The sequence below is a fragment of the Coregonus lavaretus genome (assembly GCF_964263955.1).
Source record: "Coregonus lavaretus genome assembly, contig: HAP1_SCAFFOLD_7828, whole genome shotgun sequence".
Lineage (NCBI taxonomy): Eukaryota > Metazoa > Chordata > Actinopteri > Salmoniformes > Salmonidae > Coregonus > Coregonus lavaretus.
In genome coordinates this window covers 6356-24362 of record NW_028157154.1, presented here as the reverse complement: position 1 = coordinate 24362, position 18007 = coordinate 6356, and the positions used below count along the sequence as shown (strand labels likewise).

The 18007-nt window shown below is 46.3% G+C and overlaps 1 pseudogene across 1 annotated transcript; it reads right to left on the bottom strand.

Annotated features, from left to right (window-relative positions):
• Positions 1-3: 3 nt before the first annotated feature.
• LOC311125750 (protocadherin-8-like) lies at positions 4-2640 on the bottom strand (annotated as a pseudogene). The gene is made up of 2 exons: positions 223-2640; positions 4-88 (listed from the first exon to the last, which is right to left on the bottom strand). The product of its transcript is annotated as a protocadherin-8-like (transcript).
• Between the last annotated feature and the right edge of the window lie 15367 nt (positions 2641-18007).

Genomic DNA, 18007 nt, shown 5'->3' with positions numbered 1-18007 from the left:
GGAGTTGCCCTTCCAGATGGGTGATTGGTCTGACCGCCTCTTTACCGTTATTGTAGCCGTTACAGTAGCCAGGCAGAGTGGAGTAGCCCTGCGGAGCGGAAAGAGAAACAGCGCAGAGTTCAGCACCATGAACAGCGACACATTACAATATCACTGTATGAGGCTGAGGGCACATACAGAGAAAGAGAGTGAGGGAGAGGGGGATTAAAAACAGCATCTCACCTTGGGTTTGCTGTCCGGTTCATAGACGCACGGAGCCTCGCTCCCATCTTCTGAGGCGGAGCACAGGTCACTGCTACCAGTGTGTTCCCCGGTAAAACCGGGCTGGCTAGAGAAGGTGTGGGCTTCAAACCCTCCCACGGTTCCATGGAGCGGCAGCAGCGGGTTGTCGCTGTTGTTTTTGCCTCTTTCCAGAGTCTCCTTCTCCCCATACGAGTCGGTGTCATCTCCAGTCTTGTCCCGTTTCCGCCGGTTGCAGGTGGTGGCGATGAGGATAATGGCTAACAGCAGGAGAGTGCAGCTCCCCGCCAGGACGACAATAATCACCACCGACAGGTCCCACTGTGCGTGCTCCCCCGCCTCCCCGCTGCCTGCCCGATACACGGTCCTGTCGCTCGGAGGGGCGCCCGCAATGATGAGGAAGTGAAGCGTGGCGGTGGCGGTGAGCGCAGGTCTCCCGTTGTCACTCACCGTGACGGTCACGCGCAGGGTCTCGTCCACGTCGTGGCTGAGCATGCGGTTGAGGTAGACCTCTCCGGTGGCTTTGTTAACAGAGAACACGGATGCCTCTCCAGAGGCCAGTCTGTAGGACAGCTCTGCATTCAAGCCCTCATCAGCATCTTGCGCCTCCACCTGGGTGATGACGTAGCCTGAGGGCGCGTCCCGGGGCAGCAGAACCTCCGCGGACCCATTATTGAGCGCGGGCTGGTTGATGACAGGTGAATTGTCGTTCTGGTCCACTATCCTAATGTTAACGGTCGCGGTTCCGGTGAGGGGCGGGGACACACCGTCGCTGGCTGTGATGTGGAGCTCGAGCTGTTTCATGACTTCATAGTTGAAGCTCCTGAGTGCGTAAAGGGAGCCACTCGCGGGGTCCAGTGAGACAAACGTGGACACCGGAGAGCCCATGACGTAGGTGTCAGCGAGCTTGTAGCTCACCTTACCGTTGTGGCCCAAGTCCATGTCCCTGGCGACCACCGTGGTGATGTAAGCACCCGGTGCGTTATTCTCCACCACAGCCACTTCATACACCGGCTTACTGAACACAGGGGCATTGTCATTCTCGTCCGTTAACCGGATGGTGTACTGGGTGATGGTTCTGAATGGTGGGGAACCCAAATCCTCTGCCACCACTGTTAGATTATACTCAGGGATTTTCTCCCGGTCCAACGGGCTCGTGCTCACGATCATGAAGCTGTCCTCGTACGCCTGCTGCAACCTGAAGTGGTCATGGCCGTAGAGCGTGCAGTGCACCTGTCCGTTAGCACCAGAGTCCCTGTCCGAGGTGCTAACCAATGCAACAAAACTCTCGCGTGCCGCAGACTCCGTGATATAGGCGATTCCCGCCGTGATGGAGGTCATAGGCGTGATGGAGATCTCTGGCGCGTTATCGTTAACGTCCTGCACCTGCACCACTATCTTACAGATAGCCGGGCTTGGGTTTGGACCGAGGTCCGTTGCCTGGACGTCGAATTCGTACGTTTTCTTGCTCTCAAAGTCAATGGGGCTCTCGAGGGTGAGGCTTCCCGTTTTGCGGTCCACTCTGAAAAGTTGTCGAATCTCTGATGGCACCTGGTTACCGAACCCATACACCACCTCCCCATTCAGCCCCTCATCCGGGTCTTCTGCGTTCAGGTCCAGTAAGAGAAACCCTACCGGTGCGTCCTCAGAGAGGTCCACTGAGAAATTGTTCCTGTCGAACACGGGGCTGTTGTCATTGTAGTCTTTCACCTTGACGTTGATGCGAGTCATTCCCGAGCGGGACGGGTTGCCACCGTCCATAGCAAGCAGCTCGAGCGCATAGGAAGCCTGCGTCTCACGGTCCAGCTCCTTCATGAGCACAAGCTCCGCATATTTAACCCCGTCGGCTCTGCTGAGCACGTCTATGGTGAAGTGACTGTTAACGGATATCTGATAGCTCTGGATGTAATTCAAACCCACATCCTCATCCACAGCGAAGTCTAACGGGATCCGCGTGCCCACAGCTGTGTTTTCGGAGATCTCCAGACTCGACTCTTTCCGGGGGAACTCGGGGGAATTGTCGTTTATGTCCTTGACCTCCACCTCGACGTGGATGAGTTTGAACTGCTCTTTGGAGAAGCTGACCACATCAAATGCGATGAGGCAGTGAAGGGTGTGTTTGCAGATTCTCTCTCTATCAATTCTCTCTCCGATAGTCAGCTGTCCGTCGCTCTCCCTCAAACGGATGAAAGACGAGTTGAACTGCTTCATCATCCTGAAATTTGTCTTGGAGCCCGAGGAGGGGCTGGATGAAATGTCCTTGGCCAAGTTTCCGATGACAGTCGCAGGGGCGTCCTCCTCAAATGTCTCATACTTCACTGTCTTTCCCTGCATGAGAGCGGGCAGGACAGCCAGTGAGATGCACACCAGCACCCACCAATTCCACCCTCTCATACCCATCCTGCCAATTGAACAAAACAAAAATCCACTAAACTGGCTGCACTTAGCTCAACTATTTATTAAAACAAAAGCAATTTTTCTCTCTCTCTCGTTGGTTACGACAGTGTTGTTTTTAGAATGCTGAGGTAATAAGCCCTTGGTTTTAGTGCTCGCTCCGAGGTGTGCTCTCCCAGCGCGAGAGGGCTGCAGTGGCGGGAGGGTTTATACCGCGACGCATGCAAATGAGCTACACTGTGACCAATCCACGCTTTGAAAACGAAAAGGGGACTTCTAAAAGACCTCTAAGCCTGTTTAGAGATTCCTAGACTGTGCGGAAAAACTTGGCACAGATATGTGGTCTAAAGGCAAGGCTTGATTTAATATGTTTAGTTTCCGTTGCTTATTTATGTGCGTCGGTCTGTTAAATGAGTCTGCGCACAAACACACAAGGGGCACAGAGATGCGCAGTGCCCCTGAGCTAGAGGACAAAGCGCTCCGGTAACAGATAGTATAGCTACAGTCGCCTATAAAGACAAATATAGGTAATTATGGACAATGCACAGGCTATGGGACTTCTATTGTTCTCTACTGTATGCCAGGCAGCCTACAATTTACTGGATCGTTAGGTTATTGATGCATTATCCCCTGGGTCATATCAGTGTCTTCACCAGAATATTGATATGTTCAACCTGGTCTCAGAGTATTTTGTATTATTCTGTACGTAAAAAAAATCCTTCCATTTAGTATGATATGTTAAGTTTCGTATGGTATATGTTAATTTGTGGATGTCCACCATCCATTGCATATGATATGTTACAAATTACAATTTGTATGATATGTAATGAATTTGCCAACCGTAGAACATGTTTCGAATATGCAAATGTGCAATATGTTACGAATTTGCTAAACGTATTATATGTTACGAATTCCAATTTATTGTGGCTAACCTTAGCTAGGTGTCTAACTTTTGCTATCTGGCGAACATTAGCTAGGCTAGGTTTTAGGGTTAAGTTTAGGAGTTAGGTTAAAGGGTTAAGGTTAGGGTTAGGGTTAGGGAAAGGTTTAGCTAACATGCTAAGTAGCTCAAAAGTAGTAAGTAGTTGAAAAGTTGCTAATTAGCTAAAATGTTAAAGTTGTCCGTGAAGAGATTCAAACACGCAACCTTTGGGCTGCTAGACATTTGCGTTATATGCATACCCATCCACCTCGACCAACCACCCTCCTTTCATTTTTGCCTTAAGTAGCCTTCTGTCTCATGTAATACCAACTATACCAAACATAACATGTCATACTAAATTGAGTTTCGCAGATTTACATTGACCATGTTACGTCTAGTCTATGAGACCAGGCTGTTATGTTTGGTTGGGAAGCTTTGAACAGACACCTATCCATCCCTTTTTGTAAAGGACCAATTATGAGGGGAAATTGTATTCCGTAGCCCTGTCCCAACCCAAAGAGCCCCTCAACCCTTTTAGAGGGCACATTTGTTTGTCCTTGACAGAGCAGCATCTCTCTCCCCCAATAACCCAACCCCTGAAGAACGGGTAGGCCTACCACTGTGGGCCTATCCTAGCTATCCTGTAAATGAAAATGTGTAATATACATTCAAATTTTGCTAACAAAAGTGAAAATGCTTTGGACCCTGGGACTGAACACCTCCCTCTGAAAATGGATCCTGGACTACCTGACGGGCCGACCCCATGTAGTGAGGGTATGCAACATTACTGCCGCCACGCTGACCCTCAACAAGGGGGCCCCACAGGGGTGTGTGCTTAGTCCCCTCCTGTACTCCCTGTTCACCCACGACTGCATGGCCATGCACAACTCCAACACCATCATCAAGTTTGCTGAAGACACAAAGTTCGTAGGCCTGATCACTGGTGACGATGAGACAGCCTACAGAGAGGATGTCAGTGACCTTGCAGTGTGGTGCCAGGACAACAACCTCTCCCTGATCGAGGACTACAGGAAACGGGGGGCAAGGAAGCCCCCAACCACATTGATGGGGCTGCAGTGGAGCGGCTCTAGAGCTTCAAGTTCCTTAGTGTACAAATCACGAAGGACTTAAAATGATCCACACACACGCAAAAAACAGTTGTGAAGAAGGAGCGACAGCGCCTCTTCCCCCTCAGGTTGTTTAACATTTTGGCATGGGCCCTCAAATCCTCAACAAGTTCTACAGCTGCACCATTGAGAGCACCTTGACTGGCCGCAGCACTGCTTGGTATGGCAACTGCAACGCCCTCGATCGCATGGCGCTACAGAGGGTGGTGTGGACAGCCCAGTACATTACTGGGGCCGAGCTCCCTGCCATCCAGGACCTCTATATCATATCACGCAGTGTGAAAGGAAGGGCTTGAAATGTTTTTAAGACTCCAGCCACCCAAGCCATAGACTGTTCTCGCTGCTTGTGCACAGCAAGCGGTACCGGAGCATCAAGTCTGACACCAACAGGCTCCTGAACAGCTTCTATCACCAAGCCATAAGACTACACAGACTATCTGCATTGACCCTTCTATTTTTTTTTTTGCACTGTCTCTATGTGTAAAGGACGTCATGGATGATAGCGGATGAACAGGCAGTGGCACGGGTGGTAGTTGTCCTTGATTATCTTTTTGGCCTTCCTGTGACATCGGGTGCTGTAGGTGTCCTGGAGGGCAGGTAGTTTGGCCCTGGTGATGCGTTGTGCAGACCGCACCACCCTCTGGAGAGCCCTGCAGTTGTGGGCGGTGCAGTTGCCGTACCAGGCGGTGATATAGCCCGACAGGATGCTCTCAATTGTGCATCTGTAAAAGTTTGTGAGGGTTTTAGGTGGCAGGCCAAACTTCTTCAGCCTCCTGAGGTTGAAGAGACGCTGTTGAGCCTTCTTCACCACACTGTCTGTGTGGGTGGACCATTTCAGTTTGTCAGTGATATGTACGCAGAGGAACTTAAAACGTTCCACCTTCTCCACTGCTGTCCTGTCGATGTGGATATGGGGGTACTCCCTCTGCTGTTTCCTGAAGTCCACAATCATCTCCTTTGTTTTGTTGACGTTGAGTGAGACGTTATTTCCCTGACACCACACTCCGAGAGCCCTCACCTCCTCCATGTAGGCTGTCTAATCGTTGTTGGTAATCAAGCCTATTACTGTTGTGTCGTCTGCAAACTTTATGATTGCGTTGGAGGCGTGCATTGTTACGCAGTCATGGGTGAACAGGGAGTACAGGAGGGGGCTGAGCACACACCCTTGTGGGGCCCCAGTGTTGAGGATTAGCGAAGTGGAGACGTCGTTTCCTACCTTCACCACCTGGGGTCCAGGACCCAATTGCACAGGGCGGGGTTCAGACCCAAGGCCTCAAGCTTAATGATGAGCTTGGAGGGTACTATGGTGTTGAATGCTGAGCTATAGTCAATGAACTGCATTCTTAAATAGGTATTTATCTTGTCCAGATGGGATAGGGCAGTGTGCAGTGTGATGGCAATTGCATCGTCTGTGGACCTATTGGGGCGGTAAGCAAATGAAGTGGGTCTAGGGTGACAGGTAAGGTGGAGGTGATATGATCCTTGACTAGTCTCTCAAAGCACTTCATGATGACATAAGTGAGTGCTACGGGGTGATAGTCATTTAGCTCAGTTACCTTTGCATTATTGGGTACAGGAACAATGGTGGCCATCTTGTAGCAGACTGGGATAGGGAGAGATTGAATATGTCCGTAAACACACCAGCCAGCTGGTCTGCGCATGCTCTGAGGACGCCCATACCTGGCACGAACTCGGGACCTATGCTGGCACACGTGACCGCCCTCCTGAAGCATCTTAGCAGTCGGCGCAAGTGGGGATATTTCAGTCTGAGGAGTAAGTTTCACACATCCCCATGTGCTACATTCACCCCTCAAACTTACTCAACAGCAACCCCAGCGCAACTGTAGTTTAAATCTTTACTATCTCATGTTCTTCTTATTTCTATTTCTTGTGTGTTTTTGTTCTCCTTTACTTAAAAAAAAAATATATATATATAGTATTACTGATAATGATTACATCACTGTTGGGAAAGAAAGGCAGCTGCACAACTGAATGCTTCCAACCGAAATGTGTCTTCGCATTCAACCCAACCACTCTGAATCGACATACACTTAATCCGCGCCAGGGGAGTAGTTGTTGGGGGTAAGGGCAGAACGTCAGATTTTTTCTACCTTGCCGGCTCGGAGATTCGAATCACTGGCCTTTTGGTTACTGGCCCAACGCTCTTTACCAATAGGCTTCCTGTCGCACAAACTAGAGCATGTGACAATAAAAACATGAAACTTGAAACGTCTATCCAAATCTTGTGTAGGCCTATAGTCACGCTTCACAAATGTATGAGATATTGGAATAGAAACCAAAAAAGTGCACCAGTTTCCTATGATGCTTCTCCAATGTGGCTATTTCATTGTCATTCATAATTCCATAACTCTATTCATCAAGACCCGTGTAGATATTTTGATTAATGTCTGTTGTAGCCTAATCCAATAACTGCTATCAGATCAGATTTGACTAAATAGAAATGGCTATATCCACTTTATCTACTTAAACATTGATTTTATTCTAATTCCGACTCAGCTCAGATCGGCTCACGAGATGTCATGTGAGAGGGAGTGGGGATTCGTTAATGAAATCCGGTGTACCGGAGCCGTTTTAACATGCGTGTCATCGCCTCGTGCTCCTCCATAACCTCGTCTACCAGAACAGAGACAACACACTCACCCCCACAGTCACACACAGTCACATACACACACCCGTATCAAATGGGATTTGGCTGTTAGCGCGAGGAGATTTATCCGGATTTCAATGGTGATATTATATCAAAGGCATATGAAGCGCTCGTTAGCAAAGGCAGTATAATGGCATGGCAGGGCCTCCCTTTGGAGGCAGTGCCTGGTGTATTGTGCCTGTGTGCCGGCCTGTAGGGACCCTAACCCCCATTGCTCTCACACAGCCCTTCCTGGGCCCCGTCACGGCTCTTTAAGAGATTTTCTCTTTCTTTCCGAAAGTAACACACACACACACACACACACACACACACACACACAACTCGTAGGCAACACTTGCCTTTCCAGAAGGAACTAATATTAGTTGGCACCTTCTAAAGACCCATCTGCCGCAGAATGTCAAATATTCTGAGACCTATGAACTAGGTTATACCTGTGAACACGATCTGTTGGCTATAATAGGGGCCTACCAGAGAAGGAACAGCCTGTGAGAAAATACACTTGGGCAAAGTGTTTGCAACAATCAACATCAAATAGGCTGCTATTGTGGAAACAGCCTTAATCCAAACATTCTTTAATAAAACGGTTTAATACCTCTTGAAATCAATTCTAATGTAATTCAATACATTTTATAGACTGATTATATAGCTGTATTAGGCCTATATATCCTGTTCACTGCAGGCTATTCTATTCTATGTGGTGAGAATTGCTCTGTTTATTCTGTAATAGGCTGCGAATACACAGGCCTGCATATTCTAATACAGCTCAGTGTTCTCACAGAGAGAGAGTCAGCAATCAAAGGCAAATTACACTGTGTCGAGTCTCACTTTACGGATTGTGTGTGAGAGAGATCTGGCTGTGTGCGTGTGTGTGTGTGTAAGAGAGGGGGGGGGGATAAGAGAGAGAGGTTTGCTCTTAAAACCTCTTTAGATTCTCTTTAAACTGCTGGCCAGACTTTAGGCAAACCCGAAGCTGGCTATTGTGTGAGCTTGCTTTCACTACTCTAGCTCTGACACACACTCACACACACAACTCATTCCCTCACGTGATTGGTGTGTCAATCTCGCCCGTCTGCACGCGAGTTCAACAATAGCAGAATTAGAGCGAGCCTCGCAAATCCCTTCTATTCTTCACGAGACGTATTAGCATTTTCTTTAAAAATATCTTAGCAGACCCGCACCCTCCCTCTCTCTCTCCTCCCTCTTTTCCTATCATTGACGTCCCATTTGCTCTAGTGATCGCCCGACATTTGTGGTGTGGAGTTGGTCGCCTGAGCCTCGCCTCTTGTTGGGTTTAACTCATTGAGATGGAAACGAGGCGATTTAGGATCTATTGTCCGTCAGATAAGCGGTAGGGAATGGAGGCAGAGGAGGAAAGGAGGGGTGAGAGGGTTATGGATGGTGGGGTAAAGAGGGCTGTCCGAGATAATCGAGGCAGAGGAGGAAAGGAGGGGTGAGAGGGTTAGAGATGGAGGGGTACAAGAGGGCTGTCCAAGATAATCGAACCTCGAGCTGTTGAGGCAGGCAGGCGAGCCCCTCTCTCGCGCCCCTTCAACCCGGCTAACCTTTGCTTAACTCATGTGCCATCACACGCACATATCCTAATTAGTTCATAATGCGATTCACCACTAATTATCCAATTATCACCTCTCCAATGGAGAGAGGAGACTCAAAGGGCCCATTTTGGAATAATACCTCCCCACCATTGATAGATATAAATGTGTGAATGCACCATCAAGCTCAACAGTTAGCAGTCGACTTAATCAGGATAAATTGAGGGGCACTTTATCAAATCAAATCAAATCAAATCAAATTTTATTGGTCACATGCGCCGAATACAACAGGTGCAGACATTACAGTGAAATGCTTACTTACAGCCCTTAACCAACAGTGCATTTATTTTAAACAAAAAAGTAAGAATAAAACAACAACAAAAAAGTGTTGAGAAAAAAAGAGCAGAAGTAAAAAATAAAGTGACAGTAGGGAGGCTATATATACAATAGAATAAAGTGACAGTAGGGAGGCTATATATACAGGGGGGTACCGTTGCATAGTCAATGTGCGGGGGCACCGGCCAGTTGAGGCAGTTGAGGCAATATGTACATGTGGGTAGAGTTAAAGTGACTATGCATAAATACTTAACAGAGTAGCAGCAGCGTAAAAAGGATGGGGTGGGGGGGCAGTGCAAATAGTCCGGGTAGCCATGATTAGCTGTTCAGGAGTCTTATGGCTTGGGGGTAGAAGCTGTTGAGAAGTCTTTTGGACCTAGACTTGGCACTCCGGTACCGCTTGCCGTGCGGTAGCAGAGAGAACAGTCTATGACTAGGGTGACTGGAGTCTTTGACAATTTTGAGGGCCTTCCTCTGACACCGCCTGGTATAGAGGTCCTGGATGGCAGGGAGCTTTGCCCCAGTGATGTACTGGGCCGTACAGAGAGTATTGAGTCATGTCTTCTAATTGACAGTATTTAGGCTCCAGATGTCCTATGAATTGAGGAATCAGGACACAGAATGAGAGAATAAAACATGGAAATGAGACTGTTTCAGGCACCTTGTTGAAGGCTTTTAAAGTGTTTGATTTTATTAATCAAAAGGGACATTTTGAACATTATCCTCCATGGGTGGCCAGCCTGGTCTCATAGACTAGACTTAGCATAGTAAATGTAAATCCGGGACACTCGAATTAGTATGATATGTTTGGTACACTTACATTAGACAGATGGTTACTTTGGGCAAAAATGAAAGTAGGGTGTGTGGGCGTATAATGCAAATGTCTAGCAACCCAAAGGTTGTGAGTTCTAATCTCATCACAAACAACTTTAGCATGGAATAGTTTTAGGCCTAGGCAACATCATGTACCGTTTACAGGCTATTCCAGGTCATCCTTTATGTAGGTCGAAACAATGATAAATGATAAAATCGCAACGTGTTCGAATGAAAACGGTATTATCATTGTTTACCACAGCTATTTTCCAATCAATTTCCTATAGGCATATGATCCGGGAGACAGTTGGAGAGAGGTGAACTCAGATAGCCTCTAATTACCACCAGATTGGTAACATCGAAATAGAATTGTCAACACTGCCCCAGTGTCTGTGCGTTAGAGATGTCAACGATGACGTCTCTTTAACGCCCAGTAAGCGCCGATTCAAACTCCCATTAGACAGCTCTGCAAGCGTTATCATGTCAAAATACATGAGTTACTCACCAAATATGGAGTTTAGCTGATCATCTATCTTCACTTACTCCCATTACCGCCAGTATGTACTTCCAAAAAATGTCTAAATACAAATTTACTAGCAACCCAAAAAAATGTCTCTTCAACACCTCCAATGTATTGAGCTGTTGTAGACTTCTGACCTGTGCATGGCAGTAGGCTAATGAGTGGAGGTGCCGAATAGGCCTTTTTTTGGTTGTTTTGACATGTTTATTTAGACCTTTTTTTGGAACCGGCTATAACGGGAGTAAATGAAGATAGTTGTTCAGCGAAACTGCATATTTGGTGAGTAATGAACATATTTTGACATTATAACGCTTTCAGGGCTGTCTAATGGGAGTTTAAATCTGAGCTTCCTGGGCGTTAGAGAGGAGACATGTAATAGGCCTACTCATCATCAACATCACTAACGCACAGATACTGAGGCAGGGCAACACATGAAACATTTTTTTATCTTTACTGGGTTCTCTTTTCTCTTCTATTATCCTGTTTTTACCGATGTGTTAGTTAACTTCTGCTCAGATCGGTCACATCGCAGCCATCTGTCACTGATAGTTGCAACACTTTGAATAAATTCCGCCATCAGATAAACAAAATGGTTAACACCTCATGAATACAGCTTTCTTTACACAAGCACAGACTGAGGGGAACTTTAGGGCCAGTATAGCTAACCCAAAGAAATCTGTCTCCCGCCACTCCCTTCTGCTTTCCACTTCATTACTGGTTTTGTGTTCGGGAGCAGGCAATCTGTGCGGCCATCCCGGCCCGGCCCTGCCAGGTTTCTAATTACTTTAAAATGATGATTTAAAGGGTTCCTCCCTCTCCTCCCTCATTCTCCCTCCTCCTCCGTTCCTTGTCTCTTTCACTCCTTTTGGAGCTTTTGAATCTCATCAGCTTTTGTGTGGCTGTTTCTCGCCTTGTTGCCCCTGTCCTCCATCACTGCGCTGTTTCAGTGAAAGAGAAGCAGGAGGTCAAAGGAACACGCACATAAAGATTCTCACATTAGAGTCGGATAAAAGGAATGGCAGTAAGTTATTGTCTGAGGAAGAACAACCTTGGTCCATACATTTGGGCTCCCGAGTGGCGCAGCGGTCTAAGGCACTGCATCTCAGTGCTAGAGGCGTCACTACAGACCCTGTGTTGTCGTCCAGGTTAGGGTTTGGCCGGGGTAGGCGTTCATTGTAATAAGAATTTGTTCTTAACTGACTTGCCTGGTTAAATAAAAAAATACACTAGTGAGTGTTTCAGTTGGAGGGAAGAACAGAAGTTGAGGCTGTAGCTAAAGAATTCAGGAGGTCTGTGGAAGGACAAATATTTGAGTTTTTTCAGGATTCTTCAAAAGAAAATAAGAGAGTTTAGGAGTTTAATTGGGAGAATAATCAAAGGAAATCTATGAATGTGCTTGAGCACACACACACACTTGCGAGCACACATACTTGCTGGCAGGGGCCAGCCAGATTGGGTGGGTTGCAGATGGACAGATGGGGAGGATGAGTTAAGAAAGCTGTTAAAAGGGGGAGCGGCAGACGCTGGGTATCACTCATGTGAAGATGTCTGCTGTTGTCCCCACAAACATGCTGTTGCCAACACTGATCATAAGTCAGAATTGAAATTCACCCCATAAATATTTAGGGAAGGGGTAGGCCAAAGCTGATCCTGACTCGTGCTAATAAAAAAAAACATTTTAGTCATTTAGCAGATGCTCTTATCCAGAGCAACTTACAGGAGCATTTAGGGTTAAGTGCCTTGGTCAAGGGCACATCGGCAGAATTTTCACCTTGTCGGCTCGGGAATTCGAACCAGCAACTGTTCAGTTACTGGCCCAACTCTCTTAACCACTAGGCTACCTGCCTTGAGACAGACATTGGATCATCTTAGGCATATATACCATGTAGGACTAGTTACTACAACAGAATGAAAAGGATAACCATTGACATTTTGTAAGACATGTTTTGGGTAGAATGATCTATTTCACAATTTTTGGCATGATACTGTAGAGGTGAGCGTGGGAGCCTTGAATCTCTGTGTGATTCCCACCAGAACATCAAAACGTGGGGGCTTTTAGAACTCTGCAAGTCTTATTAGAACTTTGAGCAAAAAAACCTACTGACCTACTTTAAAAAGAGCCGATGAGTCACACACAATAATTACTGACTGCATTAACGGCCGAGGTGGAAACGGGTCTTTAAAGTAAACAACGATACAGAAATCTTCTCTTTTCCTCCCACCACTCACTTTACAATTCCTCTCTCTCATCTTTCTCCCACACTCCCGCTCTCTCTCCCGCTCACATCTCGCCCCCCCCACCCACCCACCCCTCTCACTCCCCCTCTCCCCATTTCTCTGTCGCATTGCTATCCCCGCCCTACCATCCCTATCCCCTTCTCTATCCCCCTCTCTATCCCCCCTTCTCTGTCTGCATGCATTTGTAATTAATCAGCCAATAACTATGGTGGTCTCATCAGCCCACAGTAGGATCAGTGGATCAGTATGTAAAGCTGATACCTGCCCACACTTGAGAGAGAGATGGTGAGGTAGAATGGAGAGAGAGTAAAGGGAGCGAGAGAGAGAGAAAGAGGGGGGAGAAAGAGAAAGAGAGAGAAGGGGAGAGGCGAGAGAATGGAGAGATGGGATAATGAAGAGAGAGGGAGAGAGTGGAGAAAGAGGAAGAATGGAGGGAAAGAGAGACAGAAGAGAGAGTGGAGGGAAAGAGGGGGATGGAGTGAGAGAGAGAGAGAGAGAGAGAGAGAGAGAGAGGGGGGTGGGAGAGAGAAAGAGAAAGGAATTTTAGTTAAAGAATGCCTACTAATGAACTAAGGAGAATTTGTGCCAAATCCCTATGTCATATCTGTTGATGGCGTGATCTCATGTTTTTTGGTCACATATTGACATTTTGGTAGTGTTAGGATAGCCTATTTAGGCTTGGAAAATGACAACCTTCCCTGTTCAGTTAAGGTTATTTGGATTAGGCTGCTGTTGTACCAGTCTGGTTATGGAACCTTTGACTGTGGGTACAGTTTCCTGGTGGGCTGTTGATGTGACAAACACGCTAAGCCTATCATCAGATGGTGTCATTGGAGAGGAAGTTGGCACTTGCAGAGCACACAGGAAAGGCCCATGTTTAGGGGCCACATGCAACATCTTTCATATACGATTCCCTTTAAATGTTAGAACACACACTTCTTAAAAAGCAATTTTAACAGACACACACACACGGTAGCGCATTATCAACGCGTCACATACACTGTCCTCCCTCCTCATGCGCCAGGGAGAGTTTGAAGAAAGGGCCCCGTTTTCCTGAGGGAGAAAACAACCGCTGTTTAAAAAAAAGATTCACTTATATATGCAGCAAAGCCTCACATGAGAACTCTGAAACAACACCGAGCACAATATTCTCTAATTAATATTTCAACACTTAGCCTTGATTGTTCTTGTTCAAAAGGGCCCTGAGACAGTACTGAGGCGAGGCTGGGTTCTTGGCACTTACCAAAGTATACTCTGTTTAACTCTTTAAAAAACAAAATATACTTGTTCTAACTCTTTAGAGCCCCCAAAGACACACTTCCCCCCATGAGTGATTGTGATTGGACTGGATCTTTAAGATTCCACACTGTGTGAAATCCTGTGAATGTTCGATGGTTGGACTCAGAGAGGATGAACATCATTCATCAAGGTGTTTGTCTCTAAATGTGAGAGGTTTGGCCGACTGGTATGGGTCAACTGTACAACTGATCACAGGTTGTGCACTAGACTCAATACTGTGTTAGCCCACTGAGCTAAAGCCTTGGCATTTGTGGGGGCGAACACAAGTTTAGGTATCTTGTGGTTCAATGAGCCACCTCCACTCCAGAGGCATGCAGATAGACCACCCATTCTCCATCTTTTATTAACCCCTCTCTGTTGAGGGTGGAAAACAAACAATTTGAATAATCTGACACAATGTAGCTGTGATTAGTCTACTTTGGCTAGGGGACAGTAAACCTGTAGGCCTCTATGCGTTTCTCTCTCTCTCTCACACACACACACAAACACAAACACGCACACACACACACACACAGTTACCCCACCCAGCCCTGCATACAATAAATAAGCTAAATTAGGATAGGGGCTGGGAAGAATAATAAAAAATACAAAAAGGAAGAAAAAATCCTTAACCTCAATTCCAAACAGACTTCTAGACACAAATTGAAATATAGATTATTTAACTACAAACCGGCACCATCAAAGCTTTCCCCTGAGGAGCCTCTGTTCTGATGCTCGCGTTTCCCGCCAAAGCGGCCTATTTCTCTGGATGAGCATCTCTGGAACGCAGTCACACATGCTGGCGTCACTGTATCAGCGTGAGGGGGAGAAGGAGGCAGCGTTCGATTCATCTGAACCGTTTGTGTGTCACAGCAAAAAAAACAAAAAAAAACAGGGGAAATATTTTAAAATTCTGGCTTTGTTGCTGAAAAAGTGGAGCCAGACAAAGTTTTATTCAAGAGGAACCATGAAGTTCTGCCTCATTAGAAAGAATGCCTGCTCTATATTCAAGGTCTCTGGGGTCTAGTAGAGAGGCAGTGACTGGACTAAAGTGAGTACGTTACCCCAGGACAAGTGCTTTGGGGCCCAGGGTAGTCTATACAGCAGAGGAGGCTGGTGGGAGGAGCTATAGGAGGATAGGCTCATGGTAATGGCTGGAATGGAATAAATGAAACGTATCAAACATATGAGCCATTACAATGAGCCCGTCCTCCTATATCTCCTCCAACCAGCCTCCTCTGCTATGCAGTGTTCTATATGAGTCTATAAGCCTGAAGGAGTGGTTAGGAATCTTACCCTGTAAGGGCCCATGTGGATGCAGGCTTTTGCTTTAGCCAAACAGTAGGCCTAACACACCTAATTCAAGGCTTCTCATCAAAGCCTTGATTGAATATTATAATTAGTTGATTCAGATGTGTTGGCTGGAGGTAAAGCCTTCACCCACACCGGCTGGGTCCTCTGAGGGTGGGTTGCCCATCCCTGCTATGAGCTCTAGCAGTGCATGGTCATCAATCCTGGTACTGGAGGTTGCAGGCTTTCGTTCTGTCCCAGCACTAACACACTTTCTGCTAATCAAATAATCACAATCACCTTGATTCGTTTTATCTAATGTGTTGTGCTGGGCTGGAAGGAAAGCTTACACACCCTGTAGCGCTCCACGTTTGGTGACTACTGTTAGGCCTAGCCTACAGGCTATAGATTTCAGGCCAGAGCCCTAGGCTATGTCCATTCATTCAAAGACCCACCTCAATAGACTCACTCAGATCCATAGCCTCAAGCTGTTTAGAACAGTAGGCCTGGCTATTGGACCCAACATTATACACACATACGGTACCTTTCAGGATAAAACATACAGTCAGAAAACACAGCTATCACTAGTCCATCATTTCTTGGTGTCTGTTCATCTATTCATATCCTGCCATGCATGGCTGTCTCTTTTCCTATCCATTGATAAGGCGAAATGTGGTAACACCTAAAACCTGCATATTCAGCTAAATCTAAAAACATGGCTGATGCCTTTTTATCATCAACTCATAATGTCATGGTATGTCTGGTATGTGTGGTAAGCTTCCAATGGTGTCAATGGCCGATATAACTCAGGATCATTATGAGATGATAAATACATAAGTGGTTCATGCGTATGACAAGTCTTACAATGCATTGACCAATTTGACCGCATTATAGTGCAATATAAAAGTGTTCGGCCTACCAATGAATTTGACCTGAGAGCCCATGCATGATGGAGAAACGTGTATTTGTGGGGCAGATGGACAGAACTCTGGGGGTTACCCTCTCTCATGACCCCCTGCAGATGGCCCGACCAAACCAAACCCTCCAAGAAGTAGCGGAAAATCGGTAATAAACCGGAACCGAATTGTCAATAACGAGGACAATTAAACGCGTTTGAGGGCGAACTCTCGCTGCGCTTCAGCGCTCATTACTACGTGAAATATGTGCAGGCCTGGTTGACGGATGGAGACTCAATGAGTAGGAATCTGGTGGTCATACATATATTATGCAGTTTAAGTGAGCCATCAAAGATACACGATTGCAAAGTAAGACCAAGAGGCAGGCCTATATTCCTGCAATCGATGTTTTAGGCTATTTCTGTTTAATTTCTTAATGAAACAGTAAAGGAACACAGTCGAAGTTTGTCCAGATTCTTCTACGAATTAAAATATGTCTCTTAGAGTAATCTAGTAGGCTATAATATCCAGGCCTAATGTTATTTTTCTATAGGCCTAAGCCTATTTTTTTTAAATGCACGGGAGAAGGGTCGTTTGGTTGCATTATAGGCTGCTTCATGGTCTCTTCTCACATAGATTATTTATACAGTCTATCAACTCAATTCTATATTAGCCAGTTCAGTGTAATGAAGCGTAGGCCTATTGCATGCGCAATGCCATTAGGGGAATCCCCACTGTCTATAGCCTCTCCAGAAATAGCCATGTTGAATTTAAACTAACCAACTTCATAGTCATTCAAATATCCTATCACAAATCAATGGCTTTATAGCTACTTTATAAATGCATCTCTCTTGGTTTGAAGCGAAAAGGCTCTTTTTAGACAGGATGTCATTGTCCTCGCGCGTCAGAAGGCCTAGTTAGAACACTGCGGGGTCCCTGTTCTCCCCCGCGAGGAGCGGAATACGTGAGGCAGGTGTACATTTTAAACTGTTAATGAGGCGCGTCTAAATTCATCAAAAGGCGCTCCGTGCAGTGCGCCATTCTCCTAGTATAGTTAGTCCTTACTAGACAAAAGCCATCAGAGAGTGTTTTCCTCGCTAAACGGTAGTGAATGGGCGCACGCGGCGGGAGTTATATTGTTGCTCCAACCCCCTGTTGATAGCAACTGCTACTGTTTAACCAACAGAGGCTAGTGGCTATCTATATATGGTAAACAAGACCCTTATATAGAACAGCCTGTATTAATAATATTCTGTAGAACAGACAACAAAGAGTGTGGGTGCCACGAAGCTGCTATCAGGCGTGTGCTTTCAGACACTGGACTCCCATAGGATTGAGACAAACAGGATAGACCAGCAGTGGTAAGTAAAGTGAATGATAGGCCACTATATAGGCCTTATTTTTAAAGCAGTGGCACACGAAATACCAATCCAGTATCACAATATATCATCAAATAGGCCTGCAGCAGCCAATACATATTGGATAGACAGTTCTATAGCACTTTTTGAAGAGTTACATGCAGTGCATTACACGTTTTCATTTCAAGTGGTTCAGGGACTCAGCTTCATGCAATGACTGGATAAGAGAGGGACCCACTGAATGGAACTCATATCATCTCAGATTGGCCAAGTGGTGAAAGATGATCTGTGTATACAAGGGTAAATTATAGCTTAGCCTGGGCAGAAACAGAAGAGCCATTCCATTTGTAACACTGTGTGACTATGTCCTGTCTGTC